Below are 26,546 nucleotides of genomic sequence, written 5' to 3'. Positions count from 1 at the left end.
CAGATTTGACTCCACCAGATTTCTTCCTATGGGGATTTCTGAAGGGCAAAGTTTATAAGGAACATCCAACATCGATCGATGAATTCAAGGCAAACATCACTACAACCATCCGCTCTATTGATCAAGAGACATTGCTTGGGGTAATGAACAATATTATGATCTGCTATCGTGAATGCACGAATCTGAAAGGGGCCCATTTGCCTGAAATAATTTTAAAGAAATAAACAATCAAAATTGATTTAAAAAACTTGAAGTATATGCCTATTGTGTCGAAATTTTATTTGGTTTAGAAACAAAAAAGTTAAAAGGATAATAAAACCGTCAGATATAAATGCCCCACCCTGGATGTATCTCTCTCTGGCCTCCCCCACTCTTTTCTCTCTCTTTTATGTGGAGGAGGAGGAGGCAGGGATGGCTCACATATATTTTCAAATAAGAAATTGTCTGCTGCTGTTCTGCATGATTTTGTTGTCTTGATTATTGGGGGTGGGGGGGCTTTTCTTGCATTCCCTTCCACAAGTTACTGTCCATCTTTTTTTTTTTTCTTTTTTTTTTTTTACTTCTGCCAATATCATGTAGGACTGCTTGAGTAATCAAAAACAGGATCACATTCTGTCCAAACAGGTTTACACCTTAGTTGGAGGTGCTCGTCCCAGTACAGAAGTAAATTTTAAAACAAAATCTCAAACTCAGATCATTATAACTTTTGGACACCTCAAGAGTCTAAATCTCAGTGAGGATTGACCTGGACACATATCTCTCTCTCTCTCTCTCTCTCTCTCTCTCTCTCTCTCTCTCTCTCTCTCTCTCTCTCTCTCTCTCTCTCTCTCTCTCTCTCTCTCTCTCTCTCTCTCTCTCTCTCTCTCTCTCTCTCTCTCTCTCTCTCTCTCTCTCTCTCTCTCTCTCTCTCTCTCTCTCTCTCTCTCTCTCTCTCTCTCTCTCTCTCTCTCTCTCTCTCTCTCTCTCTCTCTCTCTCTCTCTCTCTCTCTCTCTCTCTCTCTCTCTCTCTCTCTCTCTCTCTCTCTCTCTCTCTCTCTCTCTCTCTCTCTCTCTCTCTCTCTCTCTCTCTCTCTCTCTCTCTCTCTCTCTCTCTCTCTCTCTCTCTCTCTCTCTCTCTCTCTCTCTCTCTCTCTCTCTCTCTCTCTCTCTCTCTCTCTCTCTCTCTCTCTCTCTCTCTCTCTCTCTCTCTCTCTCTCTCTCTCTCTCTCTCTCTCTCTCTCTCTCCCTCTCTCTCCCTCTCTCTCCCTCTCTCTCCCTCTCTCTCCCTCTGTCGGTCCCTCTGTCTCTGTCTTTCCTTCTATCATCACATGAAAGGTGTATGTTTCTTTATTATTTCAGATAAACTGTCATATTTTAATTGCCTTACATTGTTTTCGACCTTCAATACCTCAATATATAAATACACTGTGAACATCAGCCACTCACTGGCACTGTTCTGTGGCCCATGAGTTATCAGGGCACAGTGAGTGACAACGAACCAGTCAGTCATTGTTGTTATCTCAACAGGGATAAAGTTGCATGTTTACTGAACCTCTAGATCTCTGGCTTCAGCTTTTGATGGTGAGAATAACGAGTTGTGCATGTAGCAGTGCCAGATGATAAACGATTAAATGCCTGTGCGCCTGGCAGTTACTGTGCCAGGTTGAGTGAAGGCCGGCACAGCAAGCATGTACATTTTCTTTTCCTTTGAACGACCATTATTCACTTCATGAAAAGAGTGCAAGCGCTGCATAGCGACTACTTCTTCCGTGAACCCTGAGCATGATGGCACAGCAACAAGGGGGTGGCTGAGGCAAAAACGTTCATACTTACGGTACAACATCGGTGCAGAAATTATTGCATCCTTGAAAGCATCACAAAAGAATGGAGTTTCGGGATGAGGTGGCTTCGGGTTAAGGTTTGGGTCAATGACAACACAAACATTTTATGAGATTTACTCAAAGCTTTTTAAGATTCAAGCAAGGGTAGAAAGAAGCTTTGGAATCTACATGTAATGATAGTGATGATCAACCTGTAATGTAAATGTTGCAAGGGCTATGATGTCACACGGTGAGTTAGTTGGATTCTCTGAGAGGACTGTAGGTTGTGATGTCATACATGACCCTCTCAATTTATTTATTTAAAAAGACCAAACATTTTTTGTATTTTTTATAACAAAGCAGAAAGTATTTATTGTTTGGATAAATTTTGAAAAGTTTTTTTTTGTGTGTGTGTGGAGGGGGTTGAGGTGGACCTTGAGAAAGGTCCCTCTACACTAGGCCAAGAAGGTGTGTTCAGTTACCAAGCAGCTAGCTCGTGCTTGCTGAACCAGCCGTTCCTTATCAACGAAGTAAATTTTTATCAAGCACTTAGAATGCTTGCTTGAGTGCTTAAGCTACATGGTGAGTGCTCCACAACAAACTTGGGAGCTGAACACACCCTAGAATAGCGACAAGATATATCCCAACAAAATTTGGTCATGTGTGTCACGGGCGCCATTTTGTATCCATCCATAACTCATTGAATGAGCACACAGACATGATAGTTCATCATTTTTTTAAATAACAGGATGCTGTGCCATTGGATGCACCAATCGATCAGAGAGGGTTTCAAAATGCACAGATTCCCTGTAGATGACGGAAGGGAAAAAAATTGGGAAAATAAAGTTTGTCGTTTGAGATGCAATTATGGACACCGACTTTGGGGTGGTTGCTGTGCCCGGTAAGTTGTGGTCCCGTGTGTGTACATGTATGTGTGTGGTGGTGTAATCATTATTGTAGTTGGTATTTGGGTATAACTCGTAAACAGACATAAATTATCATGGAAACATCTATATAGATAATTCGTGACGTATCAAGAACACCCTGGCAAAGTTGCTTACAAGTAAACATGTCACGTGTGTGTGTCTGTAACATAATTTGTTTGTTTATTTACTTATTCGAATTAGTCTAAGTGTTGCAGTTACCATTGGTTTAGCCTGGGTTCGAATCCCGACCCAACTCTAAACTGTCTCCATGGTGCTTTTCAGGAAGTGTGATTCATCGATGTGTGTGCCATTCCTCGAATAGACGCTTATCTGGATGACTCATCTGCTAGTATTAGTGGATGTTTTAGATCACACGGTGTCCTACGCCAAGAGTAAGTGAGCTATCACCAGCACCATGAACAAAATTACAAATTCCTGCCCTGATTTACTGCTGGGAAGGAAATGGCAAACCACCAAGTGTAATTCTTGCCAAGAAACTGCTTCGACAGCTCAGGACCTGCCTTCAGGCAGAGGACACAATAAATCGATCAATCTTCTCGAGCTCTTTCCTTTTTTTTCACTTACTATGTTATCTTTTTGAATTTTCTCTCCCTCTTCTCTCTTTCATTTTCCTTCATCCGCTTTTTTCAAATTTCTCCATTCTGTCACTATTTTGTGTGTTTCTTCTACTCATGCTCTGAACACCTCCAATTAGGTACTCATCAGTGTGAACTTTTACTCATTCGTGACACTTGATTTTGTCGCAGTTTCTGTGATATGTTTGAAGGTTGAATCAAATCCTCTGTGATCGTATGCTTAGTCTGACATGCTGGAAGAATGAAAAAAAGCATTAAGTAATATAATCTCCCTTTTGGGTTCAGAGAAAGACAGTTTGATTGGAAAATGGACACATTACGCTTCACACACAATGGGTACAGCCACGCAGGTTTGGTGCGCCATGCTCGATGGAAACAAAATGGCGTCAAATTGCAAGTTCTCACTACTCTAAGTACTCTAGGGCAAACTTGTATATAGGGACCTTTATAACCACCTCTTGTTTGTCAGTGTGCTGTACCATCCTCTGAACTTTACATCTATTGCCTCCTCTGGTTTGATTGACCTGAATCCCATCCTCATCAATCATCATCAATGATCTCTCGGACTCTCTGGAAAATCCTCTATTTCTCTTTGCCGATGACTCCACCCTCTGCCGTACCATCTGTCATCCCTCAGACCGGCAAGCAGCAGCTTCTTCGCTCACTGCAGATCTGGATAAAATCACAAACTGGTCCAACACGTGGAACATGTCTTTCAATCCAGACAAATCTCACACTCTCACTATGTCTCTTCGAAAGGACCGTTTACAAAACCCCCCCATCCACTTTCTCAACAATCCTCTGGAAGAAGTCTTTTCTTTCAAGCTTCTGGGTCTCACTATCTGCCATGACCTTTCCTGGGAAAGTCACATTTCCAACCTTGCCTCAAAAGCCAGTCGCCGACTGGGAATCCTCCGTCGTGCAAAGTCCTTCCTCGGCCCTCTTGAGCTCCTGACCACTTACAAAGCTTTTGTCCGTAGCCTGATGGAGTACTGCTCTCCCCTCTGGGCTGGTGCTCCTGCCTCCCACCTTTCTCGACTTCACGCTGTCGAAACCAGGGCTTTTAAGATCATTGGCATCTCCGGCAATGAAGCTGAGTCTTTGGGCCTCTCACTCAATCACCGCAGGTTGGTCGGTGGTCTTTCTGTCTTCTACCGACTCCTCTCCAGCCTTGCCCCCCCTGCTCTCTCTGCGATTTGTCCCCACCACATTTCCACAGGGCGCTCAAGGTCCGCCAACAACCCCCTTCTGGTAAAACTACCAAAATCACGAATCACTGCTCATCTTCACTCTTTCATTCCTCTTTTTTCCCGCCTTTGGAATAAACTTCCTCACTCTATTCTTTCCCATTCTTCCCTCCAGGCTTTCAAAACAGCTGTTCACCACCACCTCTTATCTTCCCCCATCCAAATCCTCGATCTTTTCTACCCCCGATAATCCACCCAAGCCCACTTCCTTCAATTCTCCTGCTTTCCTTCCTGAAAGTCCCTTTAATGTCCATCTTCCCCTCGCCATGTTCCCCGTCCCATCCCCATCCCTCTCCCTTCCACATTTCACCTGTGTCTGTTCCCCAATGTTTTGTCCCTTCCACTCCCGCCCCTCTTGTCTCATGCCTCATTGCTGTGAGTTGTGTGTTAGCTCTCATACGAGCCTCGACCAAGGTATACAAAAAAAAAAAAAAAAAAAAAAAAAAAATCCTGACAGCAGTCACACTGCACATCAAGAACTCCATTTTTCACTCTCCATGTTCTGCTCTCTTACACCTCCAAAACTCCAGGAGTACCTCTGGCTGTAACTTCCCATCCACTCCAACTCATGTTTGTCTGGGTGTTGTACCATCCTCCGAACAATGGCAACTCCATTTTATATCTCCCCCCCCTCTCTCTCTCCCATAAAGGATCAACTTATAACCACTCATCCAAATTCCCTCTTACTCATGTGGCAATTCCAACTGTCATCATGCCAACTGACTGGGTGTTGGTACCTCTTCAACCAGGCACGGCACTGCAGCAAAAGGTTTCTGCTACTCCCTGGGCTTGACCCAATCTATGAACTTTCTGACCTGGGTTTCTACCAATGACAAATCCTCCTTTCTGGACTTGTTATTTACCAATTATCCTGCTTAAGTTTGTTGGTGCTCCACTACTCCAATTGGTTAATCTGATCATGTGCTTGTGGGAGTCAACATCTCTTTTGCTATTGTCAAAGAGCTGCTTCAGTGCTAGAGAATCTGTCCGTTTACTCAGGCTGAATGGCAGGGAATGCAAGCTTCCCTCTCACTTCAGGACTGTTCTTCCATCTCTGCCTCTCCTGATAGTAATGTTGCCTGGGAATTCTTCCACAAATAACAGGAGCCTGCTCTCCCTTATGTACAGACTTATGCAATCTTGTTTGCAGTTATCATACCTTTCCTCTCAACACTATTAAACAGAATCCTTCAGTGAGGTGGTTGCCTTCAAACAACTTGCCTTCTCCTCCTGGAAGGCAAATCTGACCAAAAGCAACCTTAGATCATTCCACAAAGCTCGAACCAAGAGTGTCGACTGTCAGATTAGCCTGAAAACAACATCTGTCCAATCCCAACGCTGAACTTTGAAATCTGTCTCCTTCCTCAAAGACATTGTACTGCCTTGTCAAGTCTGTCTCTGGTGTTTTCTCCTTTCCCTTGGAAGCCATCCCTGCCCTCACTTCAAATAGCACCAGAGTTTACTCTGTTTGTGAGAAGGCTGAATTCCTCAATTCTGTGTTTGCTTCAAAATCTTGCATACCCAACCCCTCGCTTCCCCTACCCTCTCATACCCAACTGCTCCTGGACACTGTGCCTTTCTCACTGAGAAAGTGGAGACATTTCTGGAAACACTCAACTCCGATTCTTTGACAGGCTTCTGGATGGCATTTGTGCATGTGTCTTATAAACCTGCTCTAATACTTACCTCATAGTTCATGAATCTACCCTCTGCCATATCATCTCTCATCCTTCAGATAAATAGGCAGTTGCCTCTTCCCTCTCTTCATGGAATCAGGAGCTTTCCCAACACTTGGAATATGTCTTTCAACCCTGACAAATCCTACACTCTTACACTGTCCCTCTGAAAGGACCATCTGGCAAATCATCCCATCAACCTCCTTAACAAACTTCTTGAAGTCCTTTCATCACTAAAATATTTGGGACTCACCATCAACCATGATCTTTCTTGGGCGAGCCATATTTCAAAGTTCACCTCCGGATGCCGATTGGGTATCCACCGTCATGCAAAGTCTCTCTGAAGAAAATCTGAACTTTTATCAACTTAAAAGCCCTTCATTTTTGGCTCTATGGAGTACTGCTCTCCCCTTTGGCCTGGCATTCCTCCCTCACACCATGCTTAGCTTGACGCTCTGGAAAGCATGGCCCGCAAAATCATTGCAATTTCCCGCAATTAAGTTGAGTCTCGGCCTATTGCTCTTACATCCATCTGTGTTGGTCATCTCACTGTCTTTTAACATTTCTCTTTTTGATCATGCACTGTTTGCCATTTCCTTGCTCTGTCCCCTCCCCCAAGGTTTCTGCAGGGTGCACATGCTGGCCAGTAACCCACTTCCGGCGAAATTCTCAAAATCAGGCTCACTACTCGCCTCCACTCATTTGTTTCTCTTTTCTCTCACCTGCGGAACCAACTATCTCAGTCTGTTCAGTCCCATTTTTCCCTCCAGGCCATCAAGACGGCTGTTCACTGCCTCCCTAGATTGTCACCTAACCATTCTGATTAGCTTTTCTACCCTCATTGACCCTCCCCAAGTACACCCTTTCCTTTTAAGGTTATTGTGTTTTCTTTTGTCTCCCTCATTTTCATTGAATTGCCCTATTTCTGGTTCATCCACAGTTTTTCTGTTCCTCTTCTTGTTGTGCTTGAGCTTTATCCAGGTTATACACCCCATGTATCCCCTCCCCCCCAGCCCCCTCCCCATGATCTCATTCTTCCTCCATGTGTCCCTCTACCCTACTATTGATGTTTTTCCTTCTTTCCACTATGTTCTCATTTGGTTATGTTCTGCAGCATTCTGTGTTCTCGCTCTTCCATGAGCCTCGACTTTGTTAAAATAAAATGAAACACATTCCACAGGGATGAAAAAGGGAACAATCTAATGAAAGTGAACAGCTCACTTTGATCTGGGCAGTCCAACAAGATAGAAATTGGCCGGCGCACACATACTTGCATGTTGAATCGAGATAGCGGCGGAGATAGCAGACGACAGAATACGTAAGACTAAATGTTAGACAGTAAAAGACAGAAAGGCAGTTAGAATAAGCAGGCGTTGGTACTCTGCCTCTTGTCTGCAAATCCCAATGATGTTGGGTGCCTTGAACTCCACAGCGAGTTCTGGGATTGGTGTGTGTGGGTGTTTGTGTGTGCGAGTGAGATGCCAGAAACTTTTTTCTCAAATTCAGTAAATCTTTGAGATTTGTTTCCAGAATCCACAACATGGTTTTATAAAGGATAAGAAAATAAAATACCTGGTAATGGAAAAAGGGAAAACTCAGTGTGGGAGAAATAAGAATGGATGGTAAAGTGGAAGGAGAGATTTCCAAAGGCTATAGTAAATACCTGAATGGGAAGTTTGTAATGGCGAAAGGGATTTGTCCGAGCTGGAGGGAGTTAAGTGAGCCTTTGCATGAATAGCCTTGCATGAATAGGCATAACATGTAGGATTAAAGTTGAAGGGACCAAGTGGGATTTGATTTCAATGCTTTATACTTGAATTGGTGCAGTCCAGGTAACTCCAAAGATCTTATCATAATAATGCCAAAAAAATTAGTATCTTATTTGTGCTTCAAAACGTTGTTCAAAGTTACTTTTTCCACATGGGTGGTAAAGCATAACTTTTAATAACCACAAGCCGGTAGGCGACATGGGTGGTCACTAGACTAAGGTGAATTTGAAATATGTAGATAAGAGAACACATCAGATGGCATTTTTGCCGTTCGTTGTTCCATATAGGAACATGACGAGCAACTGTCCATTCATCATTTGTGTTCGATTCCCTAACCTAACGTTAGGGAATCCCAACGCAAACGTTGGGGTGAAAGCATCTAGTAATATAATTGCATACTAGTCATACAGTTTTTGACGGATCGGGCTGAAATTTTTTGACAAAGAGGTTGATTATAGTGCGCATAAAAGTGCGGAAGCCGATTTTTGATTTTCGAAAAAAATATATATATATATATATAAATATTTTTCGGATTTTTACAAAAAATTCAAAGTACCGTTGCTAGGCAACGGTGGCGTCCATAGCAACGGTGCTCAAAAGCATACAACTAGATCCTGGTATGAACCTACTAGTCAAGTTTCATCAAAATCGGTTGACTCCTCTGGCCTCCAAAGCTGTCCATTACATACAAACAAACAGACATACAGACAGATGGAAAACTTGAGACTAAGGGTAGTCTCGCGCCCACCCAATAACCATTTTAAAATATATAATCTTACCTCCAAAGGCTTTCATTTAGAGTTGAAGAAAACACTTTGCAGATTGGAATTGATTTTTTTTTCTTTTCATTCTGCTCAATATTTGGGAAGATATACAGTATGTTGATGTTGTGGTGCACTACCTATTTGAATGTCCATAATAATGTGCCACTAATATGCACAATGTTCATTGCATCTGTCATACGCTGGACCGTGTATCACATCTCCTTTACTGTGATGTTTATATAACTTCTTCCAAGTTGTTTCTACACCAGGTGGTGCCATTCTCTGTGTAATCCTCGCTCGACAAGTAACTTAATGTAGATGCCTCCTGTAGTTGGAGGATGGTACAGCACACTTTAAGTTACCGGATATATACCTCCTGTGGTCCTCCTCTCCTCTGTCCACCTTGACCCCAATCTGTCTGTCTGTGTGCAGGATATCTCTAAAATTTATGAACAGATTTGGACGAAATTTGGTGGACAGGTTGAGTGAAGTGACAAGGACGAATTGATTAGATATTTGGTGAAGATCTGGATTCGGATGCCTGAAATTTTAAAGTGATTCTTCACCATTGAGAGACGTGACCAAAAACGAAATATAGCACCATATCTCAAAAAATTATGTCCGAGTTATGACAAAAAAAAGTTATGACGAGTTGGTGGCTGAATTGGTGACAAGAACAACCAGATTCGATTTTGGTTCAGGTCCGGATCCAGATCCAGCCCATCAATGAGATACAAAATGTGAACTGTTCAGCCTGGCAGAGGTATGTTCTCTACCGTGTGCTATTGTAGTTATCACTTGAATGTCCTCCTATCATCATACCGTAATATTATCTTTTTCAACAACGTTTGTTTGATACAGTGAAAGTTCACAACTGTAATCCATTTGGGGATCACCAGCACTTTGTGGTGGACTTTTTGACTCCCTCTATTCGATATGTCCTCACACTTCCCTTCCACCTTCTCCTCCCAACCACCTTTTCCTTTTTCTGCCGAATCCTATGAAAGTACCTACCCTCCATCATCCTCCCATTTTTCTCAAATTAACCCCCCACCCATCCTTTCCCCCACGCTTTGGTGTACGTAATAAAAAGACAAGATCACTTGTTGAATCATTTTTACTCTATCAATGGGTTACCTTTTTTCTGTGTTGTGATGTGGGTCATTCAAATCCTTTAGTTGGTGCTGAATCTCGGAGCAAGTAAGGCAGGGCTACTATCACGTGGATGCTAAACATGTGACGTTGATTTAAGACCTGCTTGTGACACCAAACATTTCCCACATCTGGTTCATATACAATGTATTCACTATATCGATGAAACTTTCTGCTCCTTTGAAATGAGGAATGCTTCCCAACAAATGAACGAAACCTAATGCCACATGGTATGGGTGAAGCCGAATGTCATTGGATAGTTGGACCAGACCTTGGTGAATAAGACCATAAGGAGGGGTGGTTATGTTAAAATGGAAATTGGATAGGTACCTGGACGCATTGGAGATAGAGGGGTATGGAAATATTGGTTTGTGTGTGGATGGGTGACGGATAATACTGGTGTTGGTGCAGCACAGGCATGATGGGCCAAATGGCCTTCTCTTGTGCCAAAGTTCCTTGTGCATAGGTCTCCGGTGGTGGGATTGAACAGCGATCTAAAAGTAGTGAGGATCACGGGAAAATTCGATCAACCTCACACAAACGAAATACACATTTTAAGTGAATAAATGTTTTATTCGATAACTTTTGCAGTTTATTTGAGACTAGCAGGGGTACCCAGCGTTGCCTGGTCTATTTTTTGTGGGGGCCTAAAATACTTCCCCACACCCACGAAAGAATGGGCTCAGGGATCATTTAATATTACATTTCACATAGTTGCAAAGACTTCGGCACTTTAGAGAGATTTCCAGAAAAAAAATCCCAAAATAATCCAACTTTTTTTTTCAAAATAATAATAAAATAAGCAGTCATAGACTGGTACTTACGAAATCGTCAACTTGACCTCTGACCTTGTCTAATAAAAGCTGTCGCTAGAGAAGGTAGTGACGCAAACTAGAAGTTTCTACGATGATTCTGTAACAAACCATCAAAAATCGAATGTTTGACCTCACTGTGACCTTGACCTTTGACCGATTTTGACCAAAATCTAATCAGCACGAGCCATCACCCTCCTGAATCACGTGGTGTAATTTGACATTGGTAGCTTCTTCCGTTCTCGAGTTATCGTGCCTACAAACAAATACACAAACACACACACACACACACAAACACACAAACAGATGATGGAAGTCATCAATATACTTACGAAATCTTTAGATTTCGTAAGTAAAAATTCCTCCAAAAACACTCCGTGGCACTCACTGACGAACCTTTTAAAGTTTGACGAAGATCCTTTCAGCCATCGCTGAGAAAAATGGTGACACACACACAGACATGCACACCGACTCAAACACACACCACACACACACACACACACACACACACACACACACACACACACACACACACTGACAGACACAACATAGACACACCCACATTGACACACTGAAACACACCACACACACACACACACACACACACACACACACACACACACACACACTGACACATACAGAAACATACACACTACACACACACACACACACACACACACACACACACACACACACACTGACACACAGAGGCACAAACACACCCACATTGAAAAAAACACACATTGAGACACACACACTGACATGCACACTGCCACACACACATACAGACACACACTGTCATGCACACCGACGCACACACACACACACACACACACACACACACACACACACACACACTGACATGCACACCCACACACACACACACACACACACACACACTGACATGCACACCGACACACACACACACACACACACACACTGACATGCACACCGACACACACACACACACACACACACACACACACACTGACATGCAAACCGACACACACACACACACACACACACACACACACACACACACACACACACACACACTGACATGCACACCGACACACACACACCCACACTGACATGCACACCGACACACACACACACACACACACTGACATGCAAACCGACACACACACACACACACACACACACCGACACACACACACCCACACTGATGCACATCGACACATACACACACACTGACACAGACATGCACACCGACACACACACACACTGACATGCACACCGACACACACACACACACACACACACACTGACATGCACACCGACACACACACACACACACACACACACACTGACACACCCACACTGATGCACATCGACACAAACACACACACACCACACACACACACACACACACACACACACACACACACACCGACACACACACACACACACACATACACACACACCGATACACACACACACACACCGACACACACCAACACACACACACACCGACACACACACACCGACACACACACACACACACACCTCTCATCGTGGAGGTTTTAAGCTGGCTGCCCATGAGGAAACTGGTTTGGTTTCACATCAGTAAGTCTTTCCGTTGCTCGTGTAAACACCTTACAGCGTGAAGGGATGTGTTATCCGCTGCACCCGTACCTCGTTGTACTGTATCCCACAGTCGACTTTCCACGGCACGGTGCGTCGTTCACTCAAGGCTGCGTTGGCAGTCGGATTAGTACGAGACATTTTCTCGCCGCCAACAAGACTACAAGAGACAACACGATGGGAACGGCTTTCCAATAAATCAGGTCAAATATTTACTTACCGCGAGCTCCCCAAAACGTGGATTCATAAAGCGTGATAAGTAAGCTCCGCACTAATCCGCTGTGAAAGGCTGCCCTGGTGACGGTTCCTGACAGCGGCCTAATTCGTTTTCGTCGGTTGCTAGGTGACGCAGTGCGCCCAAATGGCTGAGGAGGCAGGGGTGAGTGAAGCAGATTTTCTTCTTTTAAAAAAAATAATCTCACTAATGGATCCCAAGCATAATTACGGTACAACCTCCCTGTTTACCTCAGGGAATGGAATACGGGACCTTCGAGATGACGTATGTACGTTTACAGTGACTTCTGTGTGGTTAGTGTGGTTACAAGTTAGTGAGGACACTTCATCTGCCTTGCGAGCACCAAAAGTGTGATGCAAATCGTCTTTTAAACATTATCTTCAGGATGTAGACGAAAGAGTGGCAATTTCGGACGTGGTTAACCATAATTGAAGACCTGGGTGCAAGAAGGACTTCAGTCACATTTTTGGAAAAAAAAATAAGCTGGCACCAGTACTATCTAACTAAAATTCCAGCAGTGTGTGTGTGTGTGTGTGTGTGTGTGTGTGTGTGTGTGTGTGTGTGTGTGTGTGTGTGTGTGTGTGTCCGCTGTTTCTCGACAACCACTGGTCCGATCTAATTGAAACTTGCCAGATGTATTGCTGGGGACCTGAGGATGTGCCTTTTCAAGGTTTGATATTAATCGGACAAGTGCTTCCCAAGTTATGCCCATTTATTTACCAAACCAATGACAGGACACGTTGCTGCGGCCATTTATTTACCAACCAATGACAAGACACATTGCTGCGTAGGCGTGGCCGATGAGGAAGAGGAACTCAGCCGCGTTCTCCATTACGGGTTACAACGTACGGACTTCCGGAGAGTGATGACAGTGTATTCTAATAATTTATCGATTTCTTATGCGCATTTATAAACACCATGCCCCAATCCAGTCGTTGTTTATGAGAGTGAAGGAACAGGCTGTGTGGTTTGAAAAAAAAATTTTTGCACGTACGTTTTTTTTTTTTTCCTCTTCTCTTCTCTTTGTGTTTTTCCTTGCGATGACATTGCGAAAAGGCAAAATACGTTGGCGCTAATTGAATAATTGGCCATTAAAACTAAATTGCAAATAATCGTAACTGCGATATGCGAACTTCCGGGAAGTGAGGACTTAACTTCGCGTAGGCCGGTGCGCGGCCGGCCGACGATGACCTCACGTGCCGTGCCGTGCCGGTTACGATGGGGATCGGTGCCTTCGTTACCGTGCCGGAGGAGTGGCAATGGTCAATGGCAGCGAATGTCATGGCAAACAAAGATAGGGAGGTAAACTTGATTTTAATTTGGATTTTAATTAACTCTGTGTGTGGAAGTATCACAGCAGTTGTGACTTCAATGCAAGCGATAATTTGTGGAATGCATGTGAACATTCCGTATGGGCACGCACCAGTTACGGACTGTGAGGACTTACTGTATTCTAACAATTTCTCGATTTCTTCTGCGCATTTATAGATAAACACAATGCCCCAATCCAGTCGTCGTTTACCAGAGCGAAGGAACGGCCTGTGTGTTTGTTTCTGGCTCACGGTTTGAAAGTTTTTTTTTTTTGGTTTGCCCGTACGGCCACCCATGTACGGGACGCACGTACGGCCACACATGTACAGGCCCGCACTAGTAATCTATAATGGCCAGAGCATCATTTGATACCAAAAAATTCTGAAAATAAGTACTCAAGTCCTGTATATTAGTATATGGTCATTGTTGAAATCACTAAAATGTAGTGCAAGAAATACCCAAGTCCATAATGTTTGAGGAAGAAGTTCCTAAGTCCATGACTGTCCAATCAAAATGCTAGTATGCGTCACGTGACGAGCTGTGAAAATGGCGACCATAGAGGCCGGACAGCATGGTGTGAATGAGGATAACCCTGATAACAAGCATGACGGGAGCAAAAAACGAAAAAGAAACCCTGGAGACTGGGCTAGAAAGAGAATGAAGGATGCCAAAGCATCAGGTATGAAGTTTCTATGCATTATACTTTGCTGGTACTGAAAAAGGCACTACATTCGTCATCAGCTTTTGAGCCCTCATCAAACTGTGCATGTGGCAGTGCAGTGCAGTGCAGTGCAGACCCAGATTCCCCATGTATTGGATGTATGTACACTGTGCAGCCCCATGAGACGTAGTAAAAATGACTGGCAATCAAAAATGAGCAATAAAGGGCTTTGTGTGTTAAATGTACCCAAGTCCAGCCATTTTGTCGCAAAAAGTACCTAAGTCCAGGTTTTTAGGCACAAAAAGTACTTAAGTCCAGGTTTTTAGGCACAAAAAGTACTTAAGTCCAAAACTAATTTTCTTGTTTTCTTCGTAATAAAGGATCATTTTTCCACAAAAAAGAGTTTGTCTGCTCCGTATAGCCCCGGGAACCAGCAACAGGCTCCATAGTATGCCACCTTTTAAAAAAAGTATCTGCAGCATGTTTTGAAAACTTTGATCCTCAATATCTCAAACGTGTTATTTTGTGACTAAAGTACTTCTTGCACTCAGGTCTTCAATTGTTCTGTTCGTGGATGCAAATCGGACTCGGGGAAATATGATGACTATCCGTGGATGAGAGGTGTCCCATTCGGAGTTCCCACCATTTCTTGGTAACACAAGTGAGTGGCGGCAGTCACACACACACCACACCACACCACACACACGTTATGTTTTCATCCCTGTCTATCTGTCTGTTTGTCTGTGAGCAGGATATCTCAAAAAGTTGGAGATGGTTTCGGACGAAACTTGGTTTACAGGTTGGGTGAGGGACAAGAATGAATTGATTTGATTTGGGTCAAGATCTGGATCCAGACACGATAAATTTTAGCTTATGTGGAATTGAAATTCCAGGTAAGGCATTGTCATCGCACACCGTCCGTCCGTCCATCTCCTATTTTGACTTCTCCAGCCAAACCACTGGACCCGTTTGACTGAAATTTGCCAGCAAGGTTCCACTCCTGACTGGTAACGGGGATTGCAAAGCTTGTTCTGGTCAGGTGACTTTAAACAGGTCAAAATGGCTGACAGTAAATTCCTTCAAAAATCTTCTTCTCCAGACCCACCAGTCAGAATTCTACCAAATTTGCGACACAACATGAGGACAAGGCCCACATAAGCTACAAGGTCCAGTGGTCCTATTTTTTATCATTGTTCGACCCTCTATTGTTTTTTAACATACTTTTTTCTCAGCAACCACTTGTGTTATGGTCACAAAATTTTCAGGATTTCAGGACCCCCAATGGAGAATATTTTAATCGTAATTGTGACGTCATATGTCACGTGGTAAGGCAGCCATCTTGGATTAAATGCACAAAATTACAACATATGTCTGAAACAGCTGTTCGGAAAAAAAATTTGAAACTTCACACACCTCATTCTACTCCTAACAGGGAACGCAGGATTGTAAGGATGACGTCATCAGCGAAGTGGTAGACCAGCCAGAAATAGATTAATCAATATCCTTGTTTTCCATTGAGATTCAGTGTGTATGTCCGGGTCGTAACATTTTTACCAATTGAGCTTTTGTCGTCAAAGCTTCACCAAAACTTTATTATGACATTGTGGAGAACACAAGTTGATAAAATGTACAATTTTTTTTAACTGCCGTTTTCGTCAACTTTTGATTGAGTACAAAGTGGACACGGACGGGCTTTGCATTTTCAGATGTTTTCTAGTTTAACTTGTAATCCCTACCTATAGATTAAGACCATGACAAACATGCCATGTGAGGACAAATTATTCAAAAATAATTACTTCTTTCGGATGCAGCACACGGCTGCGGGTAGCATCATTTTCTGAGGGTACCGCTGTGCCGCTGATGCAGTGCCTCCTACAGGTGAAAGCAAAAACTTGTGATTTGTTTCAAGGTGCCTGCGCCAACTCACCTACTCTTTGCGAAGGACACCTTGGGATCTTTAATGTCCTAACGCTGGCCTTATTACAGGAGGTCATTTAAAATGACCAAGGCCTGTCGGTCGTACATGACAGGAGGTTGTTCTGGTCTTTCTGAATGACAATTGGCCACAGTGTCCTCCTGTGCTTCCAATTTAAGGATTAAAAAAGCACGCCTCCTGCTCGGGAAAACTTTGACGTCATCATGTGGGAATGTATTTTTTTTCCAATGACTTTGTTGTCTCGACATCAAGCGTTGATTTATTGGGTGTGGTGAACATGTTTCATGCCGCAGCGTGTGTATATCCCTTAAGGGCACGGCATGCTGTCCCGACATCCAGTTGCAGACTCTGTTTGTGGTGTGAGTATTTGATAAAAGCCTTTGCGTGGGATGCGGTACACAGAGAGCAAATACATCATGGCATGCCTGTAGTTGCTTTCCAAATATTAGGAATAATAGTAATAATAAACATTATGGTTTTTGTGCATTTTTGGCAACGTGCACAATTTCTGCACTGTTCAGTGTGTCTGTAAGACGAGGCACGTGTCATAGATGATGTCTATATATTACGTAACGCGTAGAGGTGGATGCAGGGGAAGAAAGGTGGGGGGGGGGGATGATGTTTTGGGGTGTCCAAATTTCTCCAAAAATGTGTTGCGTAGTTTATGGATGGCCACGTGACCTCACCTCTGAGCTACATATATGATGCAGTGATAATTGGTGTCTTTCAGAGGTTGCACAATGGTCATCATACGGATCACGGATCCCAGAAAGACATCGGTTGAATATATTTTAATGACGAAATTGGGGCCATCTATTTATTTATTATGTGGGCCAGGCAGGATGGCTTAGAGCAGGGGATCTGCAACCTCTACGGCTCTTTAAGAACTTGTGTGCGATTCCCGACCTTGAGCGATTGAACTCCCTTTTTCTCATCATCAATTTCCAGAATAATTTCTACCCCACGTGGACAGAGCAAAAATCACTTTGTTTGTCTGTCTGTCTGTCTATTTCCACAAACTTCATTACATGATCGAGGAACAACTTAATTTCAACTGAATGTCATAATTTGAACATGAATCGGAAAACAAACCTGTAGTTTAGCAGTACTTTGGCTCTGAATTTGTCCCGATTTGAATTCGTCATGTGAGATAATTTTTTATCGTCTGTCTGCATGTCTCGCAGTCAAGTAAACTTGAAAATCATTCCAAAGAGAAAACTCACTGTTTTTCATTTCGTCATAAAGGACACAAACAACAGGCAAGAAGAACTGATGTAACGTGTAAAAGATGGTGCATCAACGGTGGTAAACTTCCGAAATTTGTTTTCGACGACCTTTAAAATCTTAATTTTAATTTAAATTGAACTATATAATTGAACACTGTAGAACACAAATTTCCTTATAAAACCGCAGTCTACCGCAATTCTACTTTTACCGGACAGTATACTAGGTGGGACTCTTACAGTTCCTCCAGATACAAGATTAGATTGATATATTGGTCAATAGAGCAAGAAAGATCTGCTCCACAGATAAGCTCCATGCTGATATTGAGACCATCAAGACTATTCTTCTTGATAATGGGTATCCCGAACACATCAAAATATATATATATATATATATATATATATATATATATATATATAATTCCAGCAGTGTGTGCGTGTGTGTGTGTGTGTGTGTGTGTGTGTGTGTGTGTGTGTGTGTGTGTGTGTCTGTGACCGCTGTTTCTCGAAAACCGCTGGTCCGATCTAATTGAAATTTGCCAGATATATTGCTGGGGACCTGAGGATGTGCCTTTTCAAGGTTTGATATTAATCGGACAAGTGCTTCCCAAGTTATGGCCATTTATTTACCAACCAATGACAGGAACCGTTGCTGCGGCCATTTTATATCAACCAATGACAGGAAGCGTTGCTGCGTAGCCGTGGTCGATGGTCAAGAGAAACTCAGCCGCGTTCGCCATTACGGGTTTTTCCTCTCCTCTCCTCTACTATCCTCTCCTCTTCGTGTTTTCCTTGCGAAAAGGCAAAATACGTTGGCGCTAATTGAATAATTGGCCATTAAAAGCCTTCGTATTCTTGCCCTGGACGAGGAAACATAGAAGAAGCGCCGTTTCCTCAGCGATGTTGTTTATGAAGAGGTGCTAACGAGATAAAGGTGTGTACAATGTACATGGAGACGAGTTTTATTATTATTTATTTATTGAAGAAAAATTGTTCCAAAAATATTTTATCAAAAAAAGTGCACAACTTTTTTTTGTTTCCAATTGTCAAAACGATGTGGCCTTTGGAAGTGTTAAGGAATTGAGCTCCACTCAACATGCTTGCCAACGAAATACATCTCAATTTAGTGGTAAAAACGATTCACAACGACGGGTTTCCTTACTCATTGCTCTGCAGTCTGCATTCAACCCCTTCATTTGTCCTCTCATTGACCTCATTTCATCTATCTATAATTCCAGCAATGTGTGTCTGTGTGTCTGTGTGTCTGTGACCGCTGTTTCCCAACAACCACTGGTCTGATCTAATTGAAACTTGCCAGCTATATTTCTGAGGACCTGAGGATGTGCCTTTTCAAGATTTGATATTAATCGGATAAGTGATTCCCAAGTTATGGCCATTTATTTACCAAACCAATGACAGGACACGGTGCTGCGGCCATTTATTTACCAAACCAATTACAAGACACGTTGCTGCGTAGGCCGGTGCGCGGCCGGCCGACGATGACGTCACGGGCCGTGCCGGTTACGATGGGGATCGGTGCCTTGGTTACCGTGGCGTAGGAGTGGCAATGGTCAATGGCAGCGAATGTCATGGCAAGCAAAGACAGGGAGGTAAACTTGATTTTAATTTGGATTTTCATTAACTCTGTGTGTGGAAGTATCACAGCAGTTGTTACTTCAATACAAGCGATAATTCGTGGAATGCATGTGAACATTCCGTACCGGCACGCACCACTTCCGGATAGTGATGACTTACTGTATTCTAATAATTTCTCGATTTCTTCTGCGCATTTATAGATAAACACAATGCCCCAATCCAGTCGTCGTTTACGAGAGCGAAGGAACGGCCCGTGTGTTTGTTTGAAAGTTTTTTTTTGGGGGGGGGAGGGGTTTGCACGTACGGCCACGCGAGAGCGAAGGAACGGCCCGTGTGGTTGTTTGAAAGTTGTTTTGTTTGTTTTTTGGGGCGGTTTCACGTACGGCCACGCGAGAGCGAAGGAACGGCCTGTGTGGTTGTTGTTTCTGGCTTGCGGTTTGAAAGTTTTTATTTATTTTTTTTGCACGTACGGCCACACACGTACTCGTATGTATACAAATTCCTGAACCCATCAAAGAATCCTATAATCGGACCTGGTAAATGTCCTGTATACCTACGTCTACCTTGGAAAGGCAAAGTGTCTGAATGGTTTGAAAACCAGATCAAACAGACTGTGTCCCATTCTTACTATGCTCTTCAACCACGAGTGGTTTTCACCACCCGCGGGTTGCTTCCATCAGTCCAAAAAGATGTTCTGCCCGTGTCTCGTACAAGTAAGAATATTTACGAATTTCAGTGCCAGTGTGACGCTAGGTATGTGGGTCGCTCATCTTTCAGATTGAAGGATCACATTAAACAACACATGCCTTTGTTAATCAGACGGGGTCAGTCAACCGAACAGAGACGACCAACTTGGGCTTGTAAGAATGTACACAGTACAACAACTATTCCCTGTGCCCTTGCAATTGATAACCATTTACTGAATAATCATCAGTGTGCAGAGCAATATCGTCTTGGCTGGTTTAAAATCCTGAGTGGAGGACGCAGTTTAGCTCACCTTCGTGCAATGGAGGCCACATTCATCAGGTCAACAAATACTATTCCTTGTAGACAGAGAAAATTTGTCCGAACTTTATATCTATTCTTAGTATGATGGCTTGACCGTGTGACAACTCCACCACAGTCAACGGTGAGTCATCATGAAAACCACACCCCTCCCCCGTACTGGCCCTCAGCTAATTGGCATGATGTTTCTGCATGTACTTTTGTGATTCATCTCCACCTATTCATTATTCATGATGGTTCATTTCCACCTACTCATTCATTACACTGAACAACAAATTTTTTTTACTGGAGATGTGTAAAGTGATTTAGACTAATTTGGGTACGCTGATTTCAAAAATCATAACCGTTTTGCTGTATCACGTCAGGATTTTCAGGAACAGAAATATTCCCATTGCCTAGAAGTCAGGATTTCAATGAAATTTACAAAAATTCATTTATTCATTTATTTCATCATGAATGCTTCAAAATTATAGAAATTACAGAAAAACTCCACTAGAATGTAATTAAAAATGCTTTAGGCATTTGGCTTTGCGTTTGTGCTGCTCTGTGTCAGTTTCACGATGCAGGAACCAGCAGAAATCGCCCATCATGTTCGGGTTGTGCCGCCCTTGGTAACGCGTCTCCATGAGTGAAATCTCTTGGTGGAATCGCTCGCCGTGCTCGTCCGAGACTGCTCCCAAGTTGTCAGGGAAGAAGTTCAGGTGCTGGTGTAGGAAATGGATTTTCAGGGACATCCTGGAGCCAAGTTTCCTGAAGGACTCCAGCAGCTGCTGCACTATTTCTTCATAGTTGTCCGCGCGCTCGTTCCCCAAGAAGTTGTCCGTCACAGCTTTGAAGCTCCTCCACGCTGCCAGCTCTTTGGGGTTTAGAGTTGTCGGAAAAGTTTCGTCCTTCATAATCTGTCGGATTTGCGGTCCAACAAAGACACCAGCCTTGATCTTGGCCTCCGACAAGGTGTTGCAAAACCTTTCCTTTATAAAAACCCACGCCCATTCAGATCCATTGCCCGTACAAAACTTTTCATCAAGCCGAGCTTTATGTGGAGTGGTGGAAGGAAAACCTTGGCTGGGTCGACAAGGGCGACATGCTTCACGTTGTGTCGACCAGGTACATGCTCTTTTCGCTCTTCCCAATCTTTCTTCGTCCAGTGATTCTTGTCGTCTCTGCTATCCCAGAGACAAAGGAAGCACATGTATTTCGTGTAGCCTGACTGCAGCCCTAACAACAGCGCCACCACTTTCAAGTCTCCGCAGATGTGCCAGTTGAAGTCATTGTACTTGATGGAATCAAGCAGCTGCCGCATAGTCTCATAGGTCTCTGTCATGCTGAACGCGTGAACCAGTGGGACTGATGGTTTCTCGTTGCCATTGTGGAGCAAAACAGCCTTCAAGCTGTTCTTCCCCGAGTCGATGAAGAGGCGCCAGTCTGCAGGATCGTGATCGCACCCAAGTTCTTTCAACAGACCGTTGATGTCACTGCAAAATGTCATCGTGTCTTCCATCTCAAATAACTCAGCCATGTCTCTGTGACATGCTCTGAACAAGGATATCTTGGTGTTAGGTTCAAGTAGATTCCACTGCTGCAGCCTTGATCCAAGCAGCTCTGCCTTCGCCTTTGACAGCGAGAGATCTCTTACAAGATCATTTAAGTCTCCCTGGTTCAGAAGGTGTGATTCTTGAGTGTCGGGTTCAAAAGGTTCATCATCACCATCCTCTTCACCACTGCTTACAGCTATGTTCTGATCAGCTGGAGGTGTTGGAACGGGGTTCTCGTCATCATGAGGCACAGGTTTACGAGCAGAGACGCAGTCAGCGTACTTGATGTGACCTTTATTCTTCTTGTTGAAGCCGGCGATGCTTGTGCAGCAGAAATAACAATCATCATGATGATTCTGCGGCTCACGCCATATCATGGGCACCGCAAATGGCATGCTCGCGCGCTTGCCCACCAACCACTGAGTCAAGGTTGTGTGACAGCTTGTGCAGCAGATGTGTGGTGCCCAGCTCTGTTCTTGGTCCCCCACCTTACACCCGAAGTAGTGAAAGTAGGCGGCCTTCATTTTCACTGCTGTAGATATACTTCGCTGTTGATCTTTTTTGGTATACCGACCACAGACATAACAGAAGTTGTCAGGATGGTTGGTACAGGAACGCCTACTCATCTTTATCTGAAAGAAAGAAATATAACACAAGTTAACAACAATTGTACGAAATAGACATGTTAAAGACATATGTAAATTTCATTGAAATCCTGACTTCTAGGCAATGGGAATATTTCTGTTCCTGAAAATCCTGACGTGATACAGCAAAACGGTTATGATTTTTGAAATCAGCGTACCCAAATTAGTCTTAATCACTTTACACATCACCAGTAAAAAAATTTTTTTGAAATTTGTTGTTCAGTGTTATTCATGATGGTTCATTTCCGCCTCTTCATTATTAATGATGATTCATTTCTGCCTATTCGTTGTTCATGATGGTTCATTTCTACCTTCTCATTATTCATGATCGTTCATTTCCACTGATTCATTATTCATGATGGTTCATGAGCCTGGTGTGGCTTAGTGGTTAAGGTGGTGGCTTGGGATCGTCGGGGTCCTAAGTTCGAGCCACGCTGTCCGCTGAGTTAGCATCAGGGGGTTGACTCAGCCCGTCATCCTTCCGAAGGTAGGCGAAATGAGCACTAGTATACTGGTAATTTTCACTGCAGGGTTGAAGGCAACTAAAGGGTTGGTGTCAGGAAGGACATTTGGCCATAAAAAAAACATTGCCACAAAAAAGGGTACCAAGATAGGAGCCTGCAAAAAGCTGACCCCTGCTCAGGGATAAAGGCTTTCAAATGCTGTGATGATTATTCATGGTGGTTCATTTCTGCCTATTCATTATTCATGATGGTCTGTTTCTATGTAATCATTACTCATGATGGTTCATTTCTACCTACTCATTATTCATGATGGTTCATTTCCGCCTATTCATTATTCATGATGGCTCATTTCTACCTACTCATTATTCACGATGGCTCATTTCCACCGATTCATTATTCACGATGGTTCATTTCCGCCTATTCATTATTCATGATGGCTCATTTCTACCTACTCATTATTCACGATGGTTCATTTCCACCTATTCATTATTCATGATGGTTCATTTCCACCTATTCATTATTCATGATGGCTCATTTCCGCCTATTCATTATTCATGATGGCTCATTTCCGCCAGTTCATTATTCATGATGGCTCATTTCTGCCTATTCATGATTCATGATGGCTCATTTCCGCCTATTCATTATTCATGATGGCTCATTTCTACCTATTCATTATTCATGATGGCTCATTTCCGCCAGTTCATTATTCATGATGGCTCATTTCCGCCTATTCATTATTCATGATGACTCATTTCCGCCTATTCATTATTCATGATGACTCATTTCCGCCTGTTCATTATTCATGATGGTTCATTTCCACCTATTCAGTATTCATGATGGCTCATTTCCGCCTATTCATTATTCATGATGGTTCATTTCCACCTATTCATTATTCATGATGGCTCATTTCCGCCTATTCATTATTCATGATGGCTCATTTCCGCCAGTTCATTATTCATGATGGCTCATTTCTGCCTATTCATGATTCATGATGGCTCATTTCCACCTATTCATTATTCATGATGGCTCATTTCCGCCAGTTCATTATTCATGATGGCTCATTTCCGCCTATTCATTATTCATGATGACTCATTTCCGCCTATTCATTATTCATGATGACTCATTTCCGCCTGTTCATGATTCATGATGGCTCATTTCCACCTATTCAGTATTCATGATGGTTCATTTCCACCTATTCATTATTCATGATGGCTCATTTCCACCTATTCATTATTCATGATGGCTCATTTCTGCCTATTCATGATTCATGATGGCTCATTTCCACCTATTCAGTATTCATGATGGTTCATTTCCACCTATTCATTATTCATGATGGCTCATTTCCGCCTATTCATTATTCATGATGGCTCATTTCTGCCTATTCATGATTCATGATGGCTCATTTCCACCTATTCATTATTCATGATGGCTCATTTCCGCCAGTTCATTATTCATGATGGCTCATTTCCGCCTATTCATTATTCATGATGACTCATTTCCGCCTATTCATTATTCATGATGACTCATTTCCACCTATTCAGTATTCATGATGGCTCATTTCCGCCTGTTCATTATTCATGATGGCTCATTTCCACCTATTCAGTATTCATGATGGCTCATTTCCGCCTGTTCATTATTCATGATGACTCATTTCCGCCTGTTCATTATTCATGATGACTCATTTCCGCCTATTCATTATTCATGATGACTCATTTCCGCCTGTTCATTATTCATGATGACTCATTTCCGCCTGTTCATGATTCATGATGGCTCATTTCCGCCTGTTCATTATTCATGATGGCTCATTTCCACCTATTCATTATTCATGATGACTCATTTCCGCCTGTTCATGATTCATGATGGCTCATTTCTACCTATTCATTATTCATGATGGCTCATTTCCACCTATTCAGTATTCATGATGGCTCATTTCCACCTATTCATTATTCATGATGACTCATTTCCGCCTGTTCATTATTCATGATGCTTCATTTCCACCTATTCAGTATTCATGATGGCTCATTTCTACCTATTCATTATTCATGATGGCTCATTTCCGCCTGTTCATTATTCATGATGGCTTATTTCCACCGATTCATTATTCATGATGGTTCATTTCCATCAATCACTGTCCTTTGTCCTCAGTATTATTTTGTGAGTATCCTAATGGGCAATGATGTGTCAAAAGGTTGCCATGGTATAATATTGTTTTTTTCCGTTACAAACGAGCAAAACTGCACTATGAGAGAGAGCAAGTACATCGTGTTCTCAACAAACGGAATTCGAATTCCTCATCAGGTATGAAAAGGCCCATTTGTCCACACATTAGGCCTGGTGTTGGCATAATGGTTAGGGTCTTGAGTTTGAGCCCTGTTTCCGTTGAATCAATACCAGGTAGGGTTGACTCAGCCTGTCATCTTTTATATCTCAGCCTATATCCACACCCCCTGCATGCATTTTTAAACGCGTAATTGTGACGCATTGGACAGGTGAGACAGCCATCGCCCTTCGCTCATTGCTAATAATTGTTTTTCATCTGAAACGTGTTGTTTTCTTCGCTCGATTGCTCTGCTTGAACAAACTCGGGATCGATTCATTCGTGGGGTGATTCTTCTCATTACTTGTGTTGTCCATATTTCATTCTGCAGGGACACACAATCACAGTCAACACGACAGAACAAACCAGTGCAACATAACTTGGTATTGTTTATCATGTAAGCATGTAATAAAAAGATTCCCTCTAATGCGATACGCTTTCAGTTCGTAAATGTCGATTTGTAATTATTTTTGTTTAGTTACATATTTTTCAGTTGCGGTTATGGCTCAAGTGAGATAACACAAGTAATGTGAACACAGCCAGGTATGCTGTCTCAGGGCATGACTTTACCTGCACGATATAAGTGCTCATCGTTACACGCAAAATGTGACCATTACCACTCAATAGGTGGGTTGCGAAGCTCCCAGTCATCCCTGTACAATTAATAATTGTCATCATGTACTTCTCATCTCTTGCCACCACTAAAATCACATTTTAATAATAACCTAAAGAATGATGAAGACATCAAAGGACATGTCCTTAAATGGCTGCGTACCAGTCCCATGGATGGTAGCATACAGAAATAACGCACTAACTTTTGAGCTGTCTAGTCTGGGTTTGACTCCTGACCCACCTGTAAACTCACATTGGTGTTTCACAGCCAGGGTGTTACGTCACAAAGTGTGCTGTCTCTCGGATCGATGTTAGGTTTGAGTGTCCTGTTTGCTATGCCATCAGTAAGTGCATATTAAAAATCCTATTGTGTCTTTCACAAAGAATTGACGAGTTATCGCCAGAACATTAAACAGTTTATGGATCAAACACAATTGAATGATAGGCTTTGCCAGAATCCTGACACGACCAACCCCACAAGATGGGAATAGTTGGGGGCTGTTAAAGACGTAGTATATAGTCGTAGAAACACGTCCCGAATATTTATTGGGGGATGCCATCAAGACTAGGGTTACCATATTTGAACTTTCAAAACAGAGGAAACTCCAGAGAGGGACACTCCAAAAAAAAAAAAGCACACTCTGCAGAGGGACACTCAAAC

General features: G+C 42.9%; 2 long non-coding RNA genes across 5 annotated transcripts in view; one reads left to right on the top strand and one right to left on the bottom strand.

The window, feature by feature from the left end:
• Positions 1–12,672, bottom strand: part of LOC147015290 (uncharacterized) — a 57,822-nt gene extending 45,150 nt beyond the window's left edge. The window contains exon 1 of the long non-coding RNA XR_015050279.1: positions 12,567–12,672. This is a non-coding gene — a long non-coding RNA (uncharacterized LOC147015290). The remainder of the gene's footprint in view (positions 1–12,566) is intronic.
• Positions 10,892–26,546, top strand: part of LOC147015289 (uncharacterized) — a 30,035-nt gene continuing 14,380 nt past the window's right edge. The window contains exons 1-2 of one of the 4 annotated variants that reach the window (XR_015050277.1): positions 10,892–11,184; positions 15,105–15,214. This is a non-coding gene — a long non-coding RNA (uncharacterized LOC147015289). The other 3 variants (XR_015050274.1, XR_015050276.1, XR_015050275.1) reach the window with 3 other exon arrangements.

This window comes from Eptatretus burgeri, chromosome 12 (genome assembly GCF_056783735.1).
Source record: "Eptatretus burgeri isolate ZD-2024b chromosome 12, Ebu_testis_v1, whole genome shotgun sequence".
NCBI lineage: Eukaryota > Metazoa > Chordata > Myxini > Myxiniformes > Myxinidae > Eptatretus > Eptatretus burgeri.
This window is presented reverse-complemented; position numbering and strand designations above follow the sequence as displayed.